Source organism: Mauremys mutica, chromosome 9, assembly GCF_020497125.1.
Source record: "Mauremys mutica isolate MM-2020 ecotype Southern chromosome 9, ASM2049712v1, whole genome shotgun sequence".
NCBI lineage: Eukaryota > Metazoa > Chordata > Testudines > Geoemydidae > Mauremys > Mauremys mutica.
The window spans coordinates 18,178,809-18,193,303 of NC_059080.1; the positions used below are offsets into that span (position 1 = coordinate 18,178,809).

The following is a 14,495-nucleotide window of genomic DNA, read 5'->3' on the forward strand; positions in this document are numbered from 1 at the left end:
AGCTCCATAACGTTTAAGAGCCGCTCTGTGGCTTCGTTCTGGCGCGCTGCATTCTCCTTTCAATCCCTCTTCTCGCTGTCCTGCCACTCCTTCAATTCTTGTTTTTTGGCCGCGGAAGGCATCATGACATCACACAGAAAGTCCTCCTTAGTTTTTTCGTGGCTGCTTTCTAATTCTGTGCAGCCGTTCAGCCAATGATAAGAAGGACGGAGGCTGCGCTCCCAGGGTCATATCTGTGAAGCCAAAATGCAACATTTTACAGAAGCAGTATTGTTTGCAACACACAGACCACTCATTCAGTGATTTAAAACACAGCCTCTATTCTCATACCTGTCACTAACTGGCTGACCTCAGGCAAGCACACATGAGCCAGCAGACCTCCAAAATGGTGAGTAACCACAGGGGCAGGGGAAATCAGTGTTCCAGGACCGTACTGTACACTGGGCACATGGCTCTTGGGGAGAGCCAGCCCTGGGGTGGGGGGAGGGCTTATAATCATTACTGTCCCCACATTTTCCACAGGCTGCGTCCATTATGGAATATATCTTGCTGCTGAGGGTGAGCAGGGTATCAAGGGAGGGTCTTCTCCAAGACTTTCTGCCCTGGCCCTTATGCAGCTTGCCTGTGTGCAGCAATGGTCCCCTCCCTCCACTCCACCAGTGATGGCAGAGTGGTGTGGGAAAGTTACCTTTAATGGGGCAAGAAACAGAGCAGCTCTGCCAAAGAACCTGCAGCAGTGGATTGCCCAGTATCTCCATGAGCGTTTCGTGGAGATCTCTGAAGCAGATTCCCGTGAAGTGAGGGAGTCAATCAACATTATGTTCCGCCACTCAGACTAGGCATTTGGTGGTACACACACCATACAGACACAAGCCTGCTTTCTGCAACCCTCCTGCCCCCAACAACTCGCTTCAGTGTTTCCCCAAATCAAAGTAACTTACCAGGGGCCTCCTCTCCTGTTTGCGCTTTGCCAAGCTCTGATCGCTGTGACTGTCTCCGGGGTAGAGAAGAGCTCCTGGCTGCATGCATCTGTGACCTCCAAGTCATCTTCTGCCTCTGGGTCCCCCTCCCACTCCACATCCTCATCCAAGATTTCCTCCTCCTGGCTCGGTCCACTCACGACTGACACGGGAGCCACCGAGTATTGTGTCCAGCTCTTTGCAGAACTGGCAGCTTGTGGGTGCAGCACTGGAGCGGTGGTTTGCCTCCTGCACCTTGTAGTAGGCATTCTGCAGCTCCTTCACTTTGACCCTGCGCTGAAGTGTGACCTGGTCATGGCCCCTTTCTGTCATGCATCGTGAAATCTGTCTGTAGGTATCCTAGTTCCTACAGCTGGAGTGCAGCTGGGACTGGACAGCCTCCTCTCCCCAAATGCTGATGAGGTCCAGCAGCTCGGCATTGCTCCAAGCGAGAGATCGCCTCGTGTGTGGAGCAGACATGGTCACCTGGAAAGATGCACTAAGACCACTGAATGCATCACCAAGCAAACAAGAAGGGGACGTTCAAAATTCCCAAGGAATTTAAGGGGTGGGGCTCATGGTTGGTCATCTGAGGGCAAAGCAGTAGAGTTCAAACCGATGACCAGAGAGGCAAGAAATAGGCATTGTGGGACACCTCCTGGAGGCGCTGTAGCTACAGTGCAGAAAGCTGTATGCCTCTCATCGGGGTGGTTTTTTTACAACGCTGCAACTGTGCAGTTTCTGTGCACTAAGTGGCTTGGCAGTGTGTACACCTTGGGAGTTACAGCGCAGATACCTGCCTTACTGTGTAGAAACTTGCCAGTTTAGACAAGGCCTGAGAAGCAACAGTAGCTGCCTTTGCATCTGGAGGAAAGTAGGGAGGAGAAAGAGGGACCCTGCATTCAAACAGGATGCTAACACTGCATCTAATCCTGATCCGGACCACATTTTCCAACACCACGGGCTTGGCTTTCATCTGAAAACCAATCCACAGTCCATGCTGTTTCCAGGCTAATTAAAATGAGTAGATGTCTCTGACTGATGCACAAAGTATGGAAGGGCAAGGCAGGGTGGGGACAGAAGAGAAGGTTGTGAAGTGATGGGATGATGGACCTCTCTCTGGACCAGCTCAAGACTGCAACTCCAGCTTGGTTCCTCTAATCTCTGTTCTCGGCTCAGAATTAAGACTTCTGTTAATTCCATATTGCTCCGCATGAGACTCTTTTCTGTCTATTAAAGCTGAAGCAAAGAGGACAAGAACCTGAATGAGATCATCAGGAACACATTTAGTGACTACGTGGGATGGGCCTCTCTACTCAGCACAAAACCAGCATGGGCATAGTGGTATCTTGGTAACTAGGTCTTAATAGTACTTCAGTTGGGAATTGAATTATTTGCCCCAGGATCCTGATACCACTGAAGTCACAGGCAAAACCATGCATTGCACATTCACTTCACTAATGTAGGACTGGACCCTTAGAGGACAGCTGTCAACCCTGGGAACAAAGACACTTTCTTTCCATTGAGGCTATAAAACACTTAACCCTCCATGCTTCACCTTCCCTGCCCAGATACTCTGGGGGCTGACAAAGGAGGATTCAGAATGAACCCATTTCATTAAGAGGATTTACACAGATGATTTACCTGATATTTTCCATAAGCAACGAATTACTGCAAAGATACCCAACACCATTAAATGCCATGCAAAGCTGTGAGAGCAATCCTTATTAGGAAACAGGGTTCACAGATATGGGCTATATGCAGTACTGTATAGCTGCAGCTAATTAATCTAATCCAGTTTTCACACATCTCAACTGAGGTATGGAATGACACATGCTGATATCGACATTCATGCCAAGTTCTTCCAAAACACAAACTGGCACTTACTAAAATTATCCATAATCACTCTAAGTTCACATTCTTCAGGAGAATAGGATATCAGGAAGGAATCTGAAGTCCTCTAATTAGGCACACAGAAAAGAATTGAGAAGGCACGTTTACTATCCAAAAGACAATCACACAAGAGGAGAAAGGGAGAGAGAGAAATGGCACCAGACAGAAGTTATATATAGACATACAGTATAAACAAAGCCTCCTTATAATTTTAGGCAGATGCTGTTTGTGTAGAGGAACACACACTCTCACATGCAGTCTCCAACATTCAGTTGTATGTCTTCCGTTGCAGTCATAGCAATGCAGGCCCCGATACTGCAACTCCTCATTCCCAAGCATAATTTCAAGCATCTAACTAGTCCCACTGAAGTCAATAGGACTACTCCTGCTAAAAGATAAGCACGTGCATGATCAGAGCCACAGACATAAGGTCATATTCTCCCCTCTATGGTCAGCACAAGACTTATGAACCACTTAAGCACTCAAAGCAGGGGAGGACTTCACCCTAGGTCATAAATCCTAACAGGATTTCATAGGCACATGAAGGAGAGTGTGTTATGGCTTCTCTGTTACAGGCCTAACTTCTTTGGTTGATGTAAGGAGAAATACAGATGTGTGAAATGATCTACTGAAGGAACTGGGATGCATGGCTGAGCAGTATATCCGATAGCTCCATTTGGAGAAGAGAGAGTATTCATGCACGTGCAGTTGCACCAGAGAATTGGACAAGGCACAGGCTCTAGACTATGTAAAGATCTTCCTGGGGCAAATAATTCAATAGATTAATTAGCCGCAGATATACAGAACTGCATATAGCCCATATCTGTGAACCCTGTTTCCTAATAAGGATTGCTCTCACAGCTTTGCATGGCATTTAATGGTGTTGGGTATCTTTGCAGTAATTAGTTGCTTATGGAAAATATCAGGTAAATCATCTGTGTAAATCCTCTTAACGAAATGGGTTCATTCTGAATCCTCCTTTGTCAGCCCCCATAGTATCAGGGCAGGGGAGGTGAAGCATGGAGGATAAAGTGGAAAGAAAGTGTCTTTGTTTCCAGGGTTGACAGCCGTCCTCTAAGGGTCCAGTCCTACATTAGTGAAGTGAATGTGCAATGCATGATTTTGCCTGTGACTTCAGTGGTATCAGGATCCGGCCAATATTTATCTGTTGGTAATTGTGTTTGTGTTAGATAATGCCAAGAGGATAAGCTGTGTGACCAGGCTTAACTATCTTAATATGGAAATAAATTTACCTTGAAAACTGATTCAAAGGCTGCATCTACCTATAGCACTCTCCAGTTCAGAAATAGGCGACAGAGCGCACTGCCATATCAAAATGTTCTGTTGGCTTCAAATATTCTTTGTTTTTAAAAAAAGGGAGAAAATTCAACGTCGACTAAAATAAATGAATTCACAAATATCAACGTTCTCCTTCTGCAAACTTTGACTTCCAGTCCGTACTAATCTAGGTGGCATGTTGTACACCAACATGCCATATACACTGAGCACGAAATCCCGGCTCACTGAAGTAAAGCAAAACTCCCTTTGACTGTGTGAGCAAAATTTCTCTGATCCAATAGTGGGTAGTAGCTTGTGAGAGGTCAGCACCTGGGAAAGGGGCCATAAAGCCAATGGACCTGACCAGTTTAAAATCCCTTCTGCGGGCAGCTGGCCTAGCGACCCTGTGCCCATCCCTCCCCTGCAGCCCCAAAACAGGGCATGCGCCCGGAGGAAAGGATGTTTGGCTCTTACTCTTGCTACTTCCAGCTGCTGGAACAGCCCTGGGTGACCTGGACGGCCATGTGTAGGGTCAGGCAGGCCTGAGGATGCTCTAACTTATACCATGGCCTGAATTAGCCACCATTCAGCCAGAGAATCAGAGTGCCAAAAAGGTGGCATATAGCCCTTTGCCCCCTGCACCCTCGGAGTCTGTGCTGCAAGCAGCTTGAGCAGACCTGGGATAGGGCCCTGTGCCAAGAAGAGTCTTCATCTCAGTCCTAGTGTTATGCCAAATGAAGTATATTAAAAATTAGAATCCAATCAGAAACTCTCCAATTTCAGACTCTACCCCATACTGTCCATAAGCCAATAAAATAGGATAACTATGGATCAGAAACAGCCTATTCAATATCAGTGACACATTCGTAATGGAAGAATAAATAAGTGCTGAGAATTTGATCCATACAAATCCAAAACACAGCTGCAGGAGATTTAAAGAGATGAGGAGAGCATCTCGCAGCAAGAGATTTATGGGACTTGCTACAAGAGTTGATAGACAAGGCAGACCTGATTTTGGTCTGTTAGATAGGTGTAAATCTGGAGTGACTCTTGCCTTCTTTCCTGAGATGAGATTCTAACCAGGAGTGGGTCAGTTTTGGCTTTATTTGTACTAGAGACTATATTGAGACTATATTGTTGCCCCTCCTAGCCCTGGGAGCTGTTTGTTCAACCTAAAATTTTGTTTTAAAAAAAATCTTATGCTTTTTGTTTTTTAAAAAACCTCACGTTTATATGGGAAATAGATCAAATAAATAATAGTTTGTGTGTATATATCAAGGCATTTTACTACAACAGAGAGGGTTAAATTCTGCTTTCATCTCTCCTCTAGCAGCCCCACTGACTACAAGGAACAATGAGAGCAGTAGGGTTGCAAGAATGTGTCTGAGAGCAGAATTTGTACTGAGGGACCCAATTCAATTCATCATTGTCTTTTGTGCTCTTTATACCTGCAGGGCTGGTGCAAAGTGGCTGTATAGCAGTTATAAGCGCTCCATCATCCTGGGAATACCCTAGGTGCCACATCCAGGCACAGAGCCATTTCTGCCAGCAGCACCTCACCTCTGCAGCAGCCCAGGGTGCATAAGGTCTTCCGTGGTGGGTGCTGACCAGAGAGGGTGGGTCAGGACGGGGGACATAGCCAAGGCAGAGCTTGGCCGTGATGATTCTGCAAGGTGGCGAAGTCTTGTAGCGGCCATTGTTAGGCTGCACTGAGGGCTGCTCCCCATGGCTGCTTCTCTCTTTCCTTGCTCTGGCACCTGCACCAGATCAGGGATGAAAATGCCCTTACGTATATACACCCTGTACCCTCAGTTTTTACAGGCATTACTTTTAGGGCCAGCTGCTGCAGTTCTCACTCACACAGACGCCACACTTTACACTTAAGCCTGAGTATAGGTTGTAGAAGACTTTGCTCAATTGTCTAGCATCTGCAGTCTCACTTCCATTTGTAGAGCTGCCTTCCTTCACCCAAGATGGGATCCAGATCTCAGTCCAGAAGCTCAAGTCTGGGAAGGTGCCAGAAACCCCTGAGTTTCTGGAGACAAGTGAGAGTATTGTTGTACCATGGCCAGGGGTGGCTCCGGGCCCCAGCACGCCAAGCACGTGCTTGGGGCGGCATGCCGCGGGGGCGCACTCTCCTGGTCGCCGGGAGGGCGGCAGGCGGCTCCGGTGGACCTCCCGCAGGCGTGCCTGCGGAGGGTCTGCTGGTGCCGCGGCTTCGGTGAAGCATCCGCAGCACGTCTGCGGGCGGTCCACCGGAGCCGCGGGACCGGCAACCGGCAGAGCGCCCCCCCGTGGCGTGCCGCCATGCTTGGGGCGGCGAAATGGCTAGAGCCGCCCCTGACCATGGCTGCACAGCTTCCTCCAGAGCAGCTGGCAAACTAGTGTTATCCCTGATGACTGGAAGAAAGGAGTCATTCTGCCTCTGTTCAAAACAGGTAATAAAGCTGAAGGTGGCAACCAGGGGCGGCTCTAGGCATTTTGCTGCCACAAGCATGGCAGGCAGGCATCCTTCGGCGGCTTGCCTGCGGAGGCCTGCGGGAGGTCCACCGAAGCCGCGAGACCAGCGGACCCTCCGCAGGCAAGCCACCGAAGGCAGCCTGCCTGCCGCCCTCGCGGCAACCGGCAGAGCGCCCCCAGTGGCTTGCCGCCCCAGGCACGCGCTTGGCGTGCTGGGGCCTGGAGCCGCCCCTGGTGGCAACTATAGTGTTACACGGTTGTCAGTTCCTTGGAAAGTCTTTGCTTCCCTGTTAATGTCTAGAATCCATGATGCCCTTCATGGAAAAGGCCAGGATATTCAATGCAGCTTTAGACCTGATCATTTCACTGTTGACCAAGTAGACGGCTGAATTTAATAAGCCGTGTGAGGCACTTATTATAGCGTTCCATCAGGTCCGTGATTCAGTTCATCAAGCAATTTTGTGGGATCTGATAAGGTGACTGGGCATCCCTTGGAAGATAGTGTCATTGACAGAAGAGCTCTATAATGGAATGGAAAGCTGTGTTTAATTCAATGGCAGATACATGTCGTGTTTTGCTGTCTCCACAGGACTCTGCTGTATCGTGGCCCCACGGTTGTTTAATATTGTCACTAATTAGTTGATAAGCTGTCAGAGGCATTGAGATGACACCATTCTGCTCTGAGATCTCAAATATGCCAATGACATTGTCTTGTTAGCGCAGTTTGGTGAATTGCTGCAGTTGATGGCCAGTCTGGTGGGGCAAGAAGCAGCACACGTTGGTCTGGTTATTAATCTGGGATGAAACAAAGTCCCTGGCCATTAGCATCAAGTAGCCTCCAATTCCAGATTACAACCAGCTCAATATTAATCTGTATAGATGGGACATCAAGCAGGTGGCACCTGTCAGTATTTGGGCATGACAGTGCCGGAGGATGCGCGAAAGATGTGGATACTTGTATAGCAACAACTGCTGCCATGTTTTGGGGACATTGTGACATCAAGCTTGTCACAAAGCTGTGGTTCTATCAAAACACCATTATACTAATGCTATTGTATGGCAGTGAAAGATGGGCATTTAGGAAGGCTGAAGAACATTGCATTGACATTTTTGGTTCTTGCTGTCTTCATCAAAGCTGAACCCAGCAATGGCTTTCATCGGCCCTGGTTTGGTTTGGTGGCTTTTTAGGCCTGGACATGTTGTTAGAATGGAAGTCCAACAAATTCTGAAGCATATATACCAGGAATGGTGTTACACAACTAGCAGTCACGTGGTCTCCAAAAGCTTTGGTGGTGCATTCAAGATAGCTAGTGATAGACAAACTGAATATCAAGCCAGACCTCCTTAAGGACCAATCTGCAATGAGGCCATGTCCCTTTGGGATTTACCTTGATGATTATGATGACAGATTGTAGAACAGGGTTTCTCAAACAGGGGTCGCTGCTTGTGCAGGGAAAGCCCCTGGCAGGCCAGGCTGGTGTGTTTACCTGCCCCGTCCGCAGGTCCATCCGATCGCGGTTCCCAGTGGCCACGGATCACTGCTCCGGGCCAATGGGAGCTGCTGGAAGCGGTGGCCAGTAAGTCCTTTGGCCCGCGCCGCTTCCTGCAGCTCCCATTGGCCCAGAGCAGCGATCCGCGGCCACTGGGAGCTGCGATCGGCCGGACCTGCGGACGGGGCAGCTAAATACACTGGCCCGCCAGGGGCTTGCCCTACACAAGTGGCGACCCCTGTTTGAGAAACTCTGTTCTAAGCACTCAGGACTCTGCATTCGCTCAGGGTACGTCTACACTACGGGATTATTCCGATTTTACATAAACCGGTTTAGTAAAACAGATGGTATAAAATCGAGTGCACGTGGCCACACTAAGCACATTAAATCGGTGGTGTGCGTCCACGGTCCGAGGCTAGCATTGATTTCTGGAGCGTTGCACTGTGGGTAGCTATTCCGTAGCTATCCCATAGTTCCCGCAGTCTCCCCCGCCCCTTGGAATTCTGGGTTGAGATCCCAGTGCCTGATGGGGCAAAAATCATTGTCGCGGGTGGTTCTGGGTAAATGTCGTCAGTCATTCCTTCCTCCGGGAAAGCAACGGCAGACAATCATTTCGCGCCCTTTTTCCCTGGATTGCCCTGGCAGACGCCATATCATGGCAACCATGGAGCCTGTTTTGCCTCTTGTCACTGTCACCGTATGTGTACTAGATGCCGCTGACAGAGGCGATTCAGCAGCGCTACACAGCAGCATTCATTTGCTTTTGCATGATAGCAGAGATGGTTACCAGCCATTCTGTACCATCTACCATGCCATTGTAAATTGGCAATGAGATGATGGTTACCAGTCCTTTTGTGCTGCACCATCTGCTGCTGTCATAGGTGCCCCTGGCTGAGATCAGCCGGGGGCACAAAAGACAAAAATGGGAATGACTCCCCAAGTCAATCCCTCCTTTATGGTATCTAAAAATAGAATCAGTCCTGCCTAGAATATGGGGCAAGTGTACTAGAGAACCACTGTATCATAGAACCAGAGAGCACAGCCGCTCCGTGTCAGATCCCGCAGAAATGATGAGCTGCATGCCATTCACAGGGGGTGCCCCCGCAACAACCCCACCTGTTGATTCCCTCCTCCCCCAGCCTTTCTGGGCTACCATTGCAGTGTCCCCCATTTGTGTGATGAAGTAATAAAGAATGCAGGAATAAGAAACAGTGACTTGTTAGTGAGATAAAATGAGGGGAAGGCAGCCTCCAGCTGCTATGATAGTCCAGACAGGACATTAAGCAGTGTGGGGGAGAGGAGCCCAGCATCCCGCTGCTATGACAGTCCAGGCAGAACAGAATCTTTTACACATGAAAGGCGGGGGCTGATGGAGCTCAGCCCCCTGTTGCTATGATGAAGATGGTTACCAGCCATTCTGTACCATCTACTGGGAATGATCAGGAGTTTTTTACCCAGGCACTCCCAGACGACCTCATCGGAGGCCAGCCAGGAGCACTCACGGGCTGATGATGAGAACAGATACCAGTCCTTTTGCACTGCACCATCTGCCACAAGGCTGATGATGATGATGATGATGGATATCAGCCATATTGTACCATCAGCCACCCATGAGGGGGGGCGAGGATGCTGCCGTTGACTGCTGCAGCATCGTGTCTATCAGCAGCATTGAGTAAACATAGGGTGACATTTAAAAGAGTCAAGAGAGGATTTTTTTCCCTTTTACTTCTGGGGGTGGGTGAGGGAGGTAAATTGACGAGCTATGCCCTGAACCACCGCGGACAATGTGTTTGACACTACAGGCATTGGGAGCTCAGCCAAGAATGCAAATGCTTTTCGGAGACTGCAGGAACTGTGGGATAGCTTGAGTCCTCAGTCCCCCCTCCCTCCCTCCATGAGCGTCCATTTGATTCTTTGGCTTTCCGTTACGTTTGTCACGCAGCAGTGTGCTGAGTCCCTGCTGTGGCCTCTGTCTGTAGATTTTTTTAAAATGCTTTGGAATTTCGTCTTCCGTAACAGAGCTCTGATAGAACAGATTTGCCTGCCCATACAGTGATCACATCCGTACGGTCCATGCTGGAGCTCTTTTTGGATTTTGATTTCGGACTGCATCGCCACCCGTGCTGATCGGCGCTCCACGCTGGGCAAACAGGAAATGATATTCAAAAGTTCGCGGGGCTTTTCCTGTCTACCTGGCCACTGCATCCGAGTTCTGATTGCTGTCCAGAGCGGTCAGTGGTGCACTGTGGGATACCTCCTGGAGGCAAATACCGTCAATTTGCGGGCACACTAACCCTAATCCGATATGGTAATACCGATATTAGCGCTACTCCTCTCGTTGGGGAGGAGTACAGAAACCGGTTTAAAGAGCCCTTTATATCGATATAAAGGGCCTCTCAGTGTGGACGGGTGTGGCGTTAAATCGGTTTAATGCTCCTAAAACTGGTTTAAACGCGTAGTGTAGACCAGGCCTCAGTTGCATTTGCTGATTCTCTAGCACTATCACCATCACTTCTACTCATGCTTAAAGATGTTTCTGGGAGGGAAAATATAGGGCCACATTCTGGCCACCCTGACGTGCATGGCTATGTCCTTATCCCTCTGCATGGAGAGGAGCTGGTGCTAGGGACAATGCAAGCTGTGCCTTTTCTGCATGTGTGTTAAGGCTGCCACTGAACAACCCCCTTCAGTGCCCAGGGAGCAGGTCTTCTGTGCCCCTCTCTCACAATGGCATGATGCTTCTCACCACTGCTCGCTCAGCTGGTGCACCTTCCAGTCCTGCAACTAATACAGCATTGGGTCTGGATGAGTGAACTGAGCCCAAAGAATAGGAAAAAGCACCATCATCTTTCAGTACGTGATTCTCTCCTGAACACTATTTTATTAGACAAGACTCAGGCTAACCTCATCAGCTAGTGGGAGAACAAGTGTGTTCACACCACAATGTCATAAAGAATAAGTGATGCTCCTGTTTTATCTGACTGCAGAGGTGTTAACAGATGGTCCCTTAGAATATGTGCTAACTCCTTATGCTAAAGAATCTATTCCACCTTGCATTTAGCTCAGAGTTCCTTTCCCAGACCCAAAGAAGAGCTCTATGTGGCTTGAAAGCTTGTCTCTCTTACCAACTTTGTTGGTCCAATAAAAGATATCACCTCACCCACCTTGTCACACATGTTTTATAGTTGTTTAGCATCAGAGCCAAATCCTGCTTCACCCTCTATGGGATCATAGGAACCAGAGCTGGGGAAGATTAACTATGTTTCATTAGCACAACGTATCTTCTAATGATTTACACAGTTTAGGTTCAAATAACATTTGTGATAGGAGACCTGTGGGGGATTTTTGCAAAGGGTAACAGAGCAAATTGATTTTTCTCTCTTTAAAACTTCCTTTGCTTAATTTCATCTCTTTCCTTCTACTTATAGCCGTTGGTACTATTAGGTTCACAGCATACACATGGAGTTACATAAAAATGTCAACTACTCAGGCTGGAAATTTGCAGTGTAACACTACATTATTTCTTAGAATTCAGAAAAATAGCACAGAAGAACCTAAAAACACACAAAGAAACAGGTGCTCCCTAAAACCAAGAGTCGCAACTCACCCCATCTTACTACAGACTGGCTGTCTTCAGATTGATGCTCCCAGACACTTCACTACAGAGACCCATAGCCTGCAAGCAGGACCAGGAAACATCCCACTCTTAAAATGATAGCCTGCAATTCCAACACAGTCCTCAGAACACCACAGGGATCCAAAGTCAATTTAACTTAGTGATTTCATCTTCTGAATCATTCTTCTGTTTTATTCATTAGCATTTCTGGGTGGTGGTGCATATTAACTGCATCCCTTTTTCACAGGGGGCCTTATCTAAATTTAGTGGGAATCTATCCAGTCCATATGCAGATAGCTTTTTCCTGTTGTTCACGTATCACAATTTAATTTTATATAAATCTGAAATGTAAATAAAATATAAATAATGTGGTTCAGGGTCTGGAGTTTTTTAAAAGCAATTTAATTGTCTTGCTTTTGAGGAGTGGTTGAGGGTGACAATAAATTTCAATTGAAAAGCTATCCACTATCAAACAACTGTGAACACAAGTACTAACAGAATCCATATGAGCAGCTCTGAGATGCAGGTGTCAAAGATATTAAATCACAAAACACCCTATATTAAAGTAACTTCAATGACTAGCCTAAACTCAGAAAGAACAAGGCAATTCAAAGATGAGGGGAACATTTGGTCTTTAATACAGCCAGCCCGTACCATGTGTAAGATCACCCACCTCTTGAAGGGACCAGCAATGCTTTACCTAGTTTCCATACTGAGCTGAGTTAAGGATGCTCTTTCAGTCTAAATGCTCAAGGATTTATTTTTAACTTTCTTGGGTTAAAGTCAGACTCTGTGTTATTTTAATATATTTTTGTGAGGTTTAATTTCCTGTATTTTATTTTATGGTGGCATAAAAAATAGCCCAACAAAAGTCTGAGGGGAACTATTAAAAAAAAAGGCTTTCTCTGTAGCTACATTTTAATTCATGCTCTAAGGCTGAACCGCTGTATAAATCATTTCCCCAGCCTTCCACAGTAGCAAACTGCATGGACTCGATGCATTTTGAGCTGTACTTGAAACATCCTGGAAGCTCTGCTGAATCCGTCTTTCACCAAATACCTTTGAAAAATTCTCAACGAGATATCATGGTAGTCCAAAGTACTGAGAAATTGCAACCGCCTAATCCGTGTATATAGATATGGGTTTATTTCAAGGCATGTTGTGTAGCTGATTTTCAAATAGACTTTTTTTTTAAATGACCAAAAGAAACTGGGTGTGACAATTATTCCACCTGGTGAGATTAACTAGCAGTGCTAATAAATCTAGTATTATAGGTGAACTGCAAAGCAACACTAAACATTGAGTTAAACCCTGAGTAGTGGGAGTAGTGGAAACCACCCAGGAAAGCCTGTTCTCATTATGTTTCTATTTCAGATTTGGGGCATCAAGAGGTTCAGATAAGCCTATTCTGAACTTTGGGTACTCACCTGAGCCAAACCTCCAGGGATTCTGAGGTTCATCTGTTGCTGGTAATGAATAAATGAGCAATACCAGGATAGTTGGTCACTAATTTCTGATGCTCTATGACATTCTGACATGAGTCTTTCAAACTCCATATTGTTAGAATATCAAACCCACTCATTTTCCTGAACTCCTGAGACTGACTTTTTCAAATGTCAATTGTGCCATTTTGCACCTAACTTGTTTATGCAACTATGCACCCAGTCTTTGTACTGAGTTGCCCAGTAAGAGACTTCACTTGCTTTCTGAGCATGTAAATGTCCAATTTTTACATGCAGGCATAATACCTGTGCAAATCAGACAAGCCTCCAGGTAATCCGGTTCTGACCCTCTGCTCTGATTTCTGGCTCTGACTCTCTCTCAACCCTTGGCTCTGGCTATAGTTCTATGCCTCAGTCTTGGTTCCTGGTTCTGACCATCTTGATACTGCGCTATGGCATTTAGACTCCAACCACTAGACCTGACTCCTACAACCCGCTCTCCTGAGAGTTTGAGCAGCCCATTTAAAAGGAAGGGATCATTCAGGGAAATAGGGGTCCAGCTCTGTGAGCAGGGATCCCAACAAGACCAACGTCTCCCTCTCAGGGATAGTAGGTGCTGTATAGAAACTGCAGGCACAGATTACAGTCCTGCAAATTCAAGCCACACCACCTGCCGCCCCTGCCCTTGATCACCAACCAGCAACCAGATTCCACTATCAGATAAATTTGGCTGGGACTGCAGCATCTTCCACATCTCTTTGTACAGCCCCTACGATACCAGTCAGATACCAAGACTTCCTCGACAAGTTTGACAAGCAGAAAGCGGATACCTTGCTGCCCCATCACAGTTATCACTGTCCCCTTGATCTTCCACTCGGAACAGAGCTTCCCTTTGGACACATATACTGTCTCAGAGACCAAGATATAGGCCGTCCAGAGCTACCTACCTTCAAGAGAACCTTTGAAAGAGGTTCATATATCCATCAGCCTCTCCAGCTGGGACACTGATCTTCTTTGTAAAAAAAGGATTGATCCCTGCCACTCTGAATGGACTACAGGATGCTAAATAAGGTCACTGTTTGCAACCGGTATCCCTACCCCAAGTCAATTAACTCTCAGAGGCTTTGCTCTGTCAAGATCTTCCTGAAGCTTGACCTCTGAGGAGCATATAACTTGGTATGGATCCGGAAAGGAGATGAGGGGAAGAGCACCTTCCATACCCAGTATGGACATTTCTAGTACTTAGTTATACTAAGGAAACATCAGGGTCCCTAGTAAAGGTAGTCTCATGCAGCTCCACATTTACAGTATCCACTGCAGGCCTCCCATCACTGTGAACCAGTGTACCACGGCACAC

General features: G+C 47.1%; 1 protein-coding gene across 3 annotated transcripts in view; it reads right to left on the minus strand.

The window, feature by feature from the left end:
- Nucleotides 1-14,495, minus strand: part of CHRDL1 (chordin like 1) — a 62,829-nt gene that overhangs the window by 29,976 nt on the left and 18,358 nt on the right. The gene's annotated exons all lie outside the window — the stretch shown is intronic.